This window comes from Bos javanicus, chromosome 13 (genome assembly GCF_032452875.1).
Source record: "Bos javanicus breed banteng chromosome 13, ARS-OSU_banteng_1.0, whole genome shotgun sequence".
Classification (NCBI taxonomy): Eukaryota; Metazoa; Chordata; class Mammalia; order Artiodactyla; family Bovidae; genus Bos; species Bos javanicus.
Genome location: NC_083880.1, coordinates 249885 through 264015, shown reverse-complemented (window position 1 = coordinate 264015; position 14131 = coordinate 249885). Strand labels below are relative to the sequence as shown.

Genomic DNA, 14131 nt, shown 5'->3' with positions numbered 1-14131 from the left:
TTTTATTTTTGTGCCAGTAAAATTCTGTCTTGATTACTCTAGCTTTGCAGTATAGTTTGAAGTCACAGAGTCTGATACCTCAGCTCTGTATTTCTTTCACAAGATATTCAGGGTCTTTTTTGTTTCCATCAGTTCAGTTCAGTTCAGTTGCTCAGTCGCGTCTGACTCTTTGAAACCCCATGGACTGTATTTCCATACAAATTGTAAAAAGTTTTGTTCTAATTCTATGAAGAATGCTATTGGTAATTTGATAGGGATTGCAGTGAATCTACAGATTGATTTGAATAATATATTCATTTTCACAATATTTATTCTTCCAATCCAAGAACATAGTATATTTCTCCATCTGTTTGTATCATCTTTGGTTTCTTTCATTTCAGTGTTTTATAGTTTTCTGAGTATAGGTCTTTTGCTTCATTAGGTGGGTTTATTCCTAGGCATTTTATTCTTTATGTTGCAGTGGTAAATGGGGTTGTCTCATTAATTTTTCTTTCTGCTCTTTAATTGTTAGTGAATAGGAATGCAGGGGGTTTCTGTGCATTAGTTTTATATCTTTCAACTTTACCAAATTTGTTGATTAGCTCCAGTAGTTTTCTGGTGACATCTTTAGGATTTTCTATGTGTAATATTATGTCATCTGCAAACAGATAGTTTTACTTCTTCTTCTCCAATTTATATTCTTTTCTTTATCTCCCCAGATTGCCATGGCCAGAACTTCACAAACTATGTTGAATAATAGTGGTGAGAGTGGACATCCTTGTCTTGTTCATTATTTTAGGGGAATGCTTTCACCACTGAGAGTGGTATTTGCTCTATATTTGTCATAGATGGTCTTTATTATCTTGAGGTAGGTTCCTTCTATGCCCACTTTCTGAAGAGTTTTTATCATAAGTATGTGTTGAATGTTGTCAAAAATTCTTTCTATTTCTATTGAGATGATTCAGTCAGTTCAGTCACTCAGTTGTGTCTGACTCTTTGTGACCCCATGAATTGCAGCACACCAGGCTTCCCTGTCCATCACCAACTCCTGGAGCTTACTCAAATTCATGTCCACTGAGTTGGTGATGCCATCCAACAATCTCATCCTTTGTCATCCCCTTCTCCTCCTGCCTTCAATCTTTCCCAGCATGAGGGTCTTTTCAAATGAGTCAGCTCTTAGCATCAGGTGGCCAAAGTATTGGAGCTTCAACTTCAGCATCAGTCCTTCAAATGAATATTCAGGACTGATTTCCTTTAGGATTGACTGGTTGGATCTCCTTGTAGTCCAAGGGAGTCTCAACAGTCTTCTCCAACACCACAGTTCAAAAGCATCTGTTCTTCAGTGCTCAGCTTTCTTTATGGTCCAACTCTCACATCCATACATGACTACTGGAAAAACCGTAGCTTTGATTAGATGGACCTTTGTAAGCAGGATAGTGTCTCTCCTTTCAAATATGCTAAGTTTTTATTCTTTAATTTGTTAATATGGGGTATCACCTGGCTAGAGAAGTTCCTTTAGCTTTTGTTGTAAAGCTAGTTTGGTGTTGCAGAATTTTCTTAGCTTTTGCTTGTCAGTAAAGCTTTTGATTTCTCTGTCAAATCTAAGATCCTTGCTGGGCAAAGTAATGTTGGTTGTAGAATTTTCTCTTTCATCACTTCAAATAGATCCTATCATTCCCTTCTGGCCTGCAGAGTGTCTGATGAAAAATCAGCTGATAGCCTTATGGGGGTTTCTTGTACACTGTTTTTTGCTTTTCCCTTTCAGTTTTAATATTTTCTCTTTGCATTTGCTTTTTATTACTTTGATTAATATTGTTTTGGTGTGTTTCTCCTACAGTTTATCCTGTGTGGGAGGAACTGTCAGAGCTTCCTAGACTTGAGTGGCCATTTCCTTTCCCACATTAAAGAAGTTTTCAAGTATAATCTTTTCAAATATCTTCTCAGGCTCTTTCTTTTTTCCTTCTTCTTCTTGAGGCTCCTAAAATTTGAATATTTGTGTATTTAGTGTTGTCTCAGAGTTCTCTGAGATTGCTTTCAATTTTTTTTCATTTTGTGTTTGTCTGCTCCTCAGTAGTCATTTCCACCATTCTATCTTCCAGTTACTCATTTTTTAAGCTCCAGTGATTCTGCTATTGATTCCTTCTAATCTACTTTTCATCTCAGTTTTTGTGCCATTCATCTCCACATGTTTTCCTTAGTCTTTCTATGTTTTTATTGAACATTTCTTGTATTTTCTCAATCTTTGTTTGCATTCTATTTTTTGTGATTTCAGATCATCTTTACTGTCATTACTCTAAATTCTTTTCTCATGTAGTTTAAAAAATATAAGAATATATTTTCTCAGGAGGAGCTAAGATGGTGGAGGAATGGGACGGGGAGACCAGTTTCTCCCCCACAAATTCATCAAAAGAACATTTAAAGGCTGAGTGAATTCCACAAAACAACTTCTGAATGCCGGCAGAGGACATCAGGCACCCAGAAAAGCAGCCCATTGTCTTCGAAAGGAGGGTGGAAAAAATATAAAAGACAAAAAAGAGACAAAAGAGGGAGGGATAGAGCTCTGTCCTGGGAAGGGAGTCTTAAAAAGAGAGAAGTTTTCAAACACCAGGAAACACTCTCAATGCTGAGTCTGTGGAGAGCCTTGGAAGCACAGAGGGCAACATAACAGGGAGGAAAAATAAATAAATAATTAAACCCCACAGATTACGATCCCAACAGTAACTCCCCCAGTGGAGAAGCAGTGCAGATGCCTGCGCCCGCCACTAGCAAGCAGGGGCTGGGCAGGCAGGCACGGGCTGCATTGCTTAGAGTAGGATCTGGCCTGAATGCCCCAAGTGCTGTCTGAGCGAACTAACTCGGGCTAGCAAACCAGACAGTGGGATAACTACCATGTGAAAAGCCAGCCCTAACCTAAGACACCACCAGGCCCACACACAGAACAAAGGACTGACCAGAGATAGCCAGCTGCAGACCATCCCCCTCCAGTGACAGGCAGCCAGAGCTGGAAGGGGGCAATCGCAGCCCCAGAGAGACATTATCTACAAAACTGTAAGCAGGCTTCTTTGCTAACTAAGACTTCTTGGGGTTCTGGACAGTCAACATTTGCCTGAGAAGGTGTGCTGGTTGTACACCCAGAAAACCGAGTGGCAGGGACGGGGGAGGCGATAAGTTGCAGCGACCGTGCTCGCCAAACACCTCATCACCTGAGCTGCTTGGACCTGGGAAGGGCACAAAACGCAGGCCCAACCGAGTCTGCACCTCTGAGGACTACCCAAGTGCCTGAACCTGAGCGGCTTAGACCTGGGAGGTGTATGCAGCTCAGGGACAGCCTTGGATGGTTCCCAGCAGAGCAACCTAGAGCCTGAGCTGTGTGGGCAGGGAGGACACATGCGCCATGAGCGAGGGCAGGCCCAGTGTGGCTGAGACACCGTGAGCACACGCAAGTGTTATTTGTTTGCAGCGTCCCTCCCTCCCTCCCCACACGCGACTGAACAAGTGAGCCTAAAAAAAAAAAGTGTCCACCACTGCCCCCTTTTTGTCAGGGCGGAAATCAGACACTGAAGAGACCAGCAAACAGAAGAAGCTAAAACAGAGGGAACCACCTTGGAAGCGACAGTTGCAATAGATTAAAACCCTGTCATTAGTACTGACTACATAGGAAGGGGCCAATAGATCTTGAAAAATATAAGCCGGACCAAGGAACTAGCCAAAAATGAACTGACCCCACAATACCCACAACACCAGATAAAGTCCTAGATATATTTTTACTATTTTTATGATCATTCTTTTTTTAAAAAATTGTAAGTCCTCTATTACTCCTTTAATTTTCACTTTTATAACCTACTATTACTTTGCAAAAAAAGACCCTATTTTTTAAAAGCAAACTTCATATATATATTTTTTATAATTTTTGTGACTGTTTTTTTTTTTTTTTTCTCTCTTTTTTTCTTTTTTTCTTCTTCTTTATTTAACATTGTATTTTTCAAATTCCAAACTCTACTCTAGATTTTTAATTTTTGCTTCTTGGTATTTGTTATCAATTTTGTACCTTTAAGAACCCAATCTTCAGTACCCATTTTTACTTGGGAGCGAGATTACTGGCTTGACTGATCTCTCCTGCTTTGGACTCTCCTTTATCTCCACCAGGTCGCCTGTGTCTCCTCCCTAACCCCTCTCTACTCTACCCAACTCTGTGAATTTCTGTGTGTTCCAGACGGTGGAGAACACTTAGGGAACTGATTACTGGCTGGATCTGTCTCCCTCCTTTTCATTCCCCCTTTTATCCTCCTGGCCACCTCTGTCTCCTTCCTCCCTCTTCTCTTCTCTGTATAACTCCGTGAACATCTCTGAGCGGTCCAGTTGTGGAGTGCTCATAAGGAAGTGATTACTGGCTAGCCTGCTGTCTCCTCTATTGATTCCACCTCATCTCATTCAGGTCACCTCTAACACCCTCCTCCTTCTTCTCTTCTCCATGTAACGCTGTGAACCTCTCTGGGTGTCCCTCACTGTGGAAAAACTTTTCATCTTTAACCTAGATGTTTTATCAATGGTGCTGTATAGAAGGAGAAGTTTTGAGACTACTGCAAAAATAAGACTGAAAACCGGAAGCAGGAGGCTTAAATCCAAACCCAGACTCCAATGAACTCTTGACTCCAGGGAACATTAATTGACAGGAGCTCATCAAACTCATCCATACTTATACTGAAACCAAGTACCACACAAAGGCCAACAAGTTCCAGAGCAAGACATACCACACAAATTCTCCAGCAACACAGGAACACAGCCCTGAGCTCCAATATACAGGCTGCCCAAAGTTACTACAAAACCATAGACATCTCATAACTCATTACTGGACACTCCATTGCACTCCAGAGAGAAGAAATCCAGCTCCACCCACCAGAACACTGACACAAGCTTCCCTAACCAAGAAACCTTGATAAGCCACCTGTACAAACCCATCCACAGTGAGGAAACTCCACTGCCAGAATACAGAAAGGCCACCCCAAACTCAGCAATATAAACAAGATGAAGAAACAGAGGAATAACCAGCAGATAAAGGAACAGGATAAATGCCCACCAAACCAAAAAAAAAAAGAAAGAAAGAAAGAAAAGATAGGGAATCTACCTGATAAAGAATTCCAAATAATGATAGTGAAATTGATCCAAAATCTTGAAATCAAAATGGAATCACAGATAAATAGCCTGGAGACAAGGATTGAGAAGATGCAAGAAAAGTTTAACAAGGACCTAGAAGAAATAAAAAAGAGTCAATATATAATGAATAATGCAATAAATGAGATCAAAAACACTCTGGAGGCAACAAATAGTAGAATAACAGAGGCAGAAGATAGGATTAGTGAAGTAGAAGATAGAATGGTAGAAACAAATGAATCAGAGAGGATAAAAGAAAAACAAATTAAAAGAAATGAGGACAATGTCAGAGACCTCCAGGACAATATTAAACGCCCCAACATTCGAATCATAGGAGTCCCAGAAGAAGAAGACAAAAAGAAAGACCATGAGAAAATACTCGAGGTGATAATAGTTGAAAACTTCCCTAAAATGGGGAAGGAAATAATCACCCAGTCCAAGAAACCCAGAGAGTCCCCAACAGGATAAACCCAAGGCAAAACACCCCAAGACACATATTAATCAAATTAACAAAGGTCAAACACAAAGAACAAATATTAAAAGCAGCAAGGGAAAAAAAACAAATAACACACAAGGGAATTCCCATAAGGATAACAGCTGACCTTTCAATAGAAACTCTCCAAGCCAGGAGGGAATGGCGAGACATACTTAAAGTGATGAAAGAAAATAACCTAGAGCCCAGATTACTGTACCCAGCAAGGTTCTCATTCAAATGTGAAGGAGAAATCAAAAGCTTTACAGACAAGTAAAAGCTGAGAGAATTCAGCACCACCAAACCAGCTCTCCAACAAATACTAAAGGATATTCTCTAGACAGGAAACACAAAAAGGGTGTATAAACTCGAACCCAAAACACTAAAGTAAATGGCAACGGGATCATACTTATAAATAATTACCTTAAACGTCAATGGGTTGAATGCCCCAACCAAAAGACAAAGACTGGCTGAATGGATACAAAAGCAAGACCCCTATATATGTTGTCTATAAGAGACCCACCTCAAAACAGGGGACACATACAGATTAAAAGTGAAATGCTGGAAAAAGATTTTCTATTCAAATACAGACCAAAAGAAAGCAGGAGTAGCAATACTCATATCAGATAAAATAGACTTTAAAACAAAGGCTGACAAAAGAAGTGACAAAGAAGGTACTATGTAATGATCAAAGGATCAATCCAAGAAGAAGATAGAACAATTATAAATATATATGCACCCAACATAGGAACACTGCAATATGTAAGACAAATGCTAACAAGTATGAAAGGAGAAATTAACAATAACACAATAATAGTGGGAGAATTTAATATCTCACTCACCCCTATGGATAGATCAACTAAACAGAAAATTAACAAGGAAACACAAACTTTAAATGATACAATAGACTGGTCAGACCTAATTGATATCTATAGAACATTTCACCCCAAAACAATGAATTTCACATTTTTCTCAAGTGCACATGGAACCTTCTCCAGGATAGATCACATCCTGGGCCATAAATCTAGCCTTGGTAAATTCAAAAACATTGAAATCATTCCAAGCATCTTTTCTGACCACAATGCAGTAAGATTACATCTCAATTACAAGAGAAAAACTATTAAAAATTCCAACATATGGAGGCTGAACAACACGCTGCTGAATAACCAACAAATCACAGAAGAAATCAAAAAAGAAATCAAAATTTGCATAGAAACGAATGAAAATGAAAACACAACAACCCAAAACCTGTGGGACACTGTAAAAGCAGTCCTAAGGGGAAAGTTCATAGCAATACAGACATACCTCAAGAAACAAGAAAAAAGTCCAATAAATAACCTAACTCTACACCTAAAGCAACTAGAAAAGGAAGAAATGAAGAACCCTAGGGTTAGTAGAAGGGAAGAAATCTTAAAAATTAGGGCAGAAATAAATGCAAAAGAAACAAAAGAGACCATAGCAAAAATCAACAAAGCCAAAAGCTGGTTCTTTGAAAGGATAAATAAAATTGACAAACCGTTAGCCAGACTCATCAAGAATCAAAGGGAGAAAAATCAAATCAATAAAATTAGAAATGAAAATGGAGAGATCACAACAGACAACACAGAAATACAAAGGATCATGAGACTACTATGAGCAATTATATGCCAATAAAAAGGACAACGTGGAAGAAATGGACAAATTCTTAGAAAAGTACAACTTTCCAAAACTGGACCAGGAAGAAATAGAAAATCTTAACAGACCCATCACAAGCACGGAAATTGAGACTCTAATCAAAAATCTTCCAGCAAACAAAAGCCCAGGTCCAGACGGCTTCATAGCTGAATTCTATCAAAAATTTAGAGAAGAGCTAACACCTATCCTACTCAAACTCTTCCAGAAATTTGCAGAGTAAGGTAGACTTCCAAACTCATTCTATGAGGCCACTATCACCCTAATACCAAAACCTGACAAAGATCCACAAAAAAAGAAAACTACAGGCCAATATCACTGATGAACATAGATGCAAAAATCCTTAACAAAATTCTAGCAATCAGAATCCAACAACACATTAAAAAGATCATACACCATGACCAAGTGGGCTTTATCCCAGGGATGCAAGGATTCTTCAATATCCGCAAATCAATCAATGTAATACACCACATTAACAAATTGAAAAATAAAAACCATATGATTATCTCAATAAATGCCGAGAAAGCCTTTGACAAAATTCAATGTCCATTTATGATAAAAACTCTCCAGAAAGCAGGAATAGAAGGACCATACCTCAACATAATAAAAGCTATATATGACAAACCCACAGCAAACATTATCCTCAATGGTGAAAAATTGAAAGCATTTCCTCTAAAGTCAGGAACAAGACAAGGGTGCCCACTTTCACCATTACTATTCAACATTGTTTTGGAAGTTTTGGCCACAGCAATCAGAGCAGAAAAAGAAATAAAAGGAATCCAAATTGGAAAAGAAGAAGTAAAACTCTCACTGTTTGCAGATGACATGATCCTCTACATAGAAAACCCTAAAGACTCCACCAGAAAATTACTAGAACTAATCAATGAATATAGTAAAGTTGCAGGATATAAAATCAACACACAGAAATCCCTTGCATTCCTTTACACTAATAATGAGAAATAGATAAATTAAGGAAACAATTCCATTCACCATTGCAATGAAAAGAATAAAATACTTAGGAATATATCTACCTAAAGAAACTAAAGACCTATATATATAAAAGTATAAAACACTGGTGAAAGAAATCAAAGAGGACACTAATAGATGGAGAAATACACCATGTTTATGGATTGGAAGAATCAATATGGTGAAAATGAGTATACTACCCAAATCAATTTATAGATTCAATGCAATCCCTATCAAGCTACCAATGGTATTCTTCATACAACTAGAACAAATAATTTCACAATTTGTGAGGAAATACAAAAACCTTGAATAGCCAATGCAATCTTGAGAAAGAAGAATGGAACTGGAGGAATCAACCTGCCTGACTTCAGGCTGTACTACATAGCCACAGTCATCAAGACAGTTTGGTACTGGCACAAAGACAGAAATATTGATCAATGGAACAAAATAGAAAGCCCAGAGATAAATCCATGCACCTATGGACACCTTATCTTTGACAAAGGAGGCAAGAATATACAATGAATTAAAGACAATCTCTTTAACAAGTGGTACTGGGAAAATTGGCCAACCACTTGTAAAAGAATGAAACTATAACACTTTATAATACCATACACACAAATAAACTCAAAATGGATTAAAGATCTAAACATAAGACCAGAAACTATAAAACTCCTAGAGGAGAACATAGGCAAAACACTTTCCGACATACATCACAGCAGGATCCTCCATGACCCACCTCCCAGAATATTGGAAATAAAAGCAAAAATAAACAAATGGGACCTAATTAACCTTAAAAGCTTCTGCACATCAAAGGAAACTATTAGCAAGGTGAAAAGACAGCCTTCAGAATGGGAAAAAATAATAGCAAATGAAGCAACCGACAAACAACTAATCTCAAAAATATACAAGCAACTCCTACAGCTCAACTCCAGAAAAATAAATGACCCAATCAAAAAATGGGCCAAAGAACTAAATAGACATTTCTCCAAAGAAGACATACAGATGGCTAACAAACACATGAAAAGATGCTCAACATCACTCATTATCAGAGAAATGCAAATCAAAACCACTATGAGGTACCATTTCACACCAGTCAGAATGGCTGCGATCCAAAAGTCTACAAATAATAAGTGCTGGAGAGGGTGTGGAGAAAAGGGAACCCTCTTACACTGTTGGTGGGAATGCAAACTAGTACAGCCACTATGGAGAACAGTGTGGAGATTCCTTAAAAAACTGGAAATAGAACTGCCTTATGATCCAGCAACCCCACTGCTGGGCATACACACTGAGGAAACCAGAAGGGAAAGAGACACGTGTACCCCAATGTTCATCGCAGCACTGTTTATAATAGCCAGGACATGGAAGCAACCTAGATGTCCATCAGCAGATGAATGCATAAGAAAGCTGTGGTACATATACACAATGGAGTATTACTCAGCCATTAAAAAGAATACATTTGACTCAGTTCTAATGAGGTGGATGAAACTGGAACCTATTATACAGAGTGAAGTAAGCCAGAAGGAAAAACAGAAATACAGTATACTAACGCATATATATGGAATTTAGAAAGATGGTAACAATAACCTGGTGTACGAGACAGCAAAAGAGACACTGATGTATATAACAGTCTTATGGACTCTGTGGGAGAGGGAGAGGGTGGGAAGATTTGGGAGAGTGACATTGAAACATGTAGAATATCATGTAAGAAACGAGTTGCCAGTCCAGGTTCGATGCGCGATACTGGATGTTTGGGGCTGGTGCACTGGGACGACCCAGAGGGATGGTGTGGGGAGGGGGGAGGGAGGAGGGTTCAGGATGGGGAACACATGTATGCCTGTGGCGGATTCATTTTGATATTTGGCAAAACTAATACAATTATGTATAGTTTAAAAATAAAATAAAATTAAAAAAGAAAAAAAAAAGCAAAAATAAACAAATGGGACCTAATTAAACTTAAAATCTTCTGCACAACAAAGGAAACTATAAGCAAGACAAAAAGACAGCCTTCAGAATGGGATAAAATAATAGCAAATGAAGCAACTGACAAACAACTAATCTCAAAAATATACAAGCAACTCCTACAGCTCAATTCCAGAAAAATAAATGACCCAATCAAAACATGGGCCAAAGAACTAAATAGACATTTCTCCAAAGAAGACATACAGATGGCTAACAAACACATGAAAAGATGCTCAATGTCACTCATTATCAGAGAAATGCAAATCAAAATCACTATGAGGTACCATTTCATGCCAGTCAGAATGGCTGCGATCCAAAAGTCTACAAGCAATAAATGCTGGAGAGGGTGTGGAGAAAAGGGAACCCTCTTGCACTGTTTGTGGGAATGCAAACTAGTACAGCCACTATGGAGAACAGTGTGGAGATTCCTTAAAAAACTGGAAATAGAACTGCCTTATGATCCAACAATCCCACTGCTGAGCATACACACCGAGGAAACCAGAATTGAAAGAGACACGTGTACCCCAATGTTCATCGCAGCACTGTTTATAATAGCCAGGACATGGAAGCAACCTAGATGTCCATCAGCAGATGAATGCATAAGAAAGCTGTGGTATACACTATAGATATTTACTCAGCCATTAAAAAGAATACATTTGAATCAGTTCTAATGAGGTGAATGAAACTGGAGCCTATTATACAGAGTGAAGTAAGCCAGAAAGAAAAACACCAATACAGTATACTAACACATATATATGGAATTTAGAAAGGCTCTCTTTGTAGTAGAGCCTTATTGGTAATAATAACCCTGTATACGAGGCAGCAAAAGAGACACTGATGTATAGAACAGTTTTTAACTCAGTGGGAGAGGGAGAAGGTGGGATGATTTGGGAGAATGGCTTTGAAACATGTATAATATCATGTATGAAACGAGTTGCCAGTCCAGGTTCAATGCACGATACTGGCTGCTTGGGGCTGGTACACTGGGACGACCCAGAGGGATGGTACGGGGAGGGAGGAGGGAGGAGGGTTCAGGATAGGGAACACATATATACCTGTTGCTGATTCATGTTGATATATGGCAAAACCAATACAGTATTGTAAAGTTAAAAAATAAAATCAAATTAAAAAAGAATATATTTTCTCTTCATATATTTGGCTTTGTAGGTTTTTACCTTGCTCCTTTGCCTGCAGCATGTTTTTTGTTGCCTCTTTTTTTTTTTTTTTCTTTTTTTTTCTGGATGGGACTGTGTTCCTGTCTTACTGATTATTTGGCCCAAGTTTTCCAGCACTGGGGTTTGCAGAGAGTTTGGTAGAGCCAGGTCTTGGTGTTGAAATGTGGACCTCTGGGACACCTCACAGGAGTTAATATTCTCCAGTCATTCAGAGGTTCCTTCCATCTGCTTGGGCGTTGACATCCCACCACTGTCAGCTAGGTTCCCTAAGGTGGGGAGATGCAGACTCCGCATTCTCCTTGGCTCCACCTCAATAAGTCGACTATTTTTTGCTATTATTGTCACTGTATGTCTTCTCTAATAAACTTTGTGTGTGGGTGAGATGTGTGTATTTTGTATACTGTGGTACCCTTAGCAGCAGTTATAATGTTTGTATCATTTGGAAGCATCAATATATATTTATTGACTAGATGAGTGACTTTTGAAACACATAAATAATATGAAAAAGTTGCATGTTTCAGGTATACTAACTTGCCCCTCTAAATGATCAAACCCACAGAAGCAATGGGACATGAAAATGTCACAGAATTTATCCTCCTGGAGCTTTTTACTGATGAGAATGTGAAAGTTGCCTGCTTTGTGATGTTTTTACTTTGCTATATTGCGATTCTCTCAGGGAATCTGCTGATTCTTCTCACCATCAGGGGCAGCCACCTCAGTGAACAGCCCATGTACTTTTTCCTCAGCTATTTGTCTTTGATGGATGTCTGCTTCACCTCCACAGTGGCACCCAAATTGATCACTGCAAGCAAGCCCAGCAGAAGACCATCTCCTACAACAGCTGCATGGCCCAGATGTTTTATGCCCACTTCTTTGGAGCCACTGAGATCTTCATCTTGGTGGCCATGGCCTATGACTGCTATGCTGCCATCTGCAGACCTCTTCACTGCATGGTCATCATGAACAGACAGGTGTGCTATGTCCTTGTAATGGCTTCTGCTATGGGAGCCTTTAGCCATTCAATCATGCAAGTATTAATTATTATTGGACTTCCTTTCTGTGGCCCCAATCAAATAGACCACTATTTCTGTGATATATTCCCTTTGCCTGCATGGACACTAGACTGTGGGTGATTGCAATCATTACTACCACAGGGTTGTTGTCCATTTTGACCTCTTTTACCTTGGTGATTTCTTACATCATCATCCTGTCCATCCTGAGGACTCCCTCATCCCAGGGCCGCCACAAAGCCCTCTCCACCTGTGGTTCACACATCACTGTAGTCTTCATGTTCTTCTTGCCCCTCATCTTCACCTATGTCCCCACGATTAATTCTGTCAGGAATGACAAGGTTTTTGCCCTGTTTTACACCATGATTGCCCCCCTGTTCAACCCTCTCATCTACATCCAGAGAAACACAGACATGGAGAATGCCATGAAGAAAGTGTGGGGCCGAGATAAACTGTCTGCAGGAAAATGAAGCCTCTGGCTGTCCTGCTGTTTGTCAGATCTAGTTTTATCCACACGATCGGTAATGTTGACAAGTACAACATTGTGACGAGTACAATCGTGTGCTGTTGTTCAAAGCTGCAACCCTGAAGAGTGAAGCCCCCCTCAACCACTCTCCCTCTGTCACTTGACTGAGACTGCCTACAAGAGGAGTGGATCACATGCCCTTCGAGTCCTTTCCAGATCTGACATTCTGGAACATTCTGTCCTTTGTATTCTCTGACATGATGAGTGCATTTCAGCACTTTTTTTTCAGGGGAAGTTGTGAAGACTGCATGGTTGGCTTTTCTGAGCTCTTTCAGGAAACAGATAATCTTGAGTGAGACATCTCTCACAGAGCTTTCTTAAAACACTTCTTCTTCTTCTTCTTCTTCTTTTTTTTTTGAAGATTCCACTGCAATAATTTCAAAAAAGCAATGCCAAAAGTTTTACAAGTGTTGTATACTTTAATTTTTAATTTTTTTACATTAACAAATCCTGCATCTAAAACAATGTATTGGATATAATCATTCTACTTACACTACACTTAAATTGTAATTAAAAATTAGTACCTTATTGTAGGTAATTAAAAGTCTTGAAAAGGAGAAATTCTTTTCATTTTTATAAATGCAATTCTATGACCATATTTATCACTTTATTTAAACAATCTTCATGAGTATATAAAACTGATGTTCTTTGTAAATGTACAACATGGAATATCTCCCATTCTGTGAAATGTCATGAGCTTAAGAAGGCATATAGCTGAAGAAATGGATGCTCCTGGGATGCATTTTGTTAATCCTTGCTCTCATCATGCTAATAATGTATTTTGATAGTGTCTTCCATTAGTCAAACTAGGTAAATCTGTCTCATTTTCCCTCAGACAGGTTTTCATTCTATGGAGAAATAAAGGTGATTAGGCTAAGAAACACGTATAGCCAGCTGACAACTGGGGCATAAACTAAGGTCTTTTTTTGGCACATTCAGGTGTTCCCTTAATTTAGACAAGAATCTTCAATCTTCACGAATTTTGAAGAGAATTCTGAGGTCAGGATTCTGATCTCAGACATCTCTTAGGCATCTAGGGTCATCTAAGACTTGGAGGGTGTGTTCACCAAGTTCTCAACTATGAGAGACACAGACTTCTTATCTTATGGTGCTCCATCTTCTTCACCATTGACCTCACTAAGAAATTGTATTGTGTACTCTTAAAGAATTATTGTCCCTTGGTCAACAGGAATCTACACTCTAAAATGAAGTATACATATGC

At 38.9% G+C, this 14131-nt stretch overlaps 1 pseudogene; it reads left to right on the top strand.

The window, feature by feature from the left end:
• Positions 1 to 11771: 11771 nt before the first annotated feature.
• Positions 11772 to 12939, top strand: LOC133258821 (olfactory receptor 4P4-like; annotated as a pseudogene).
• The last annotated feature ends 1192 nt before the right edge of the window (positions 12940 to 14131 follow it).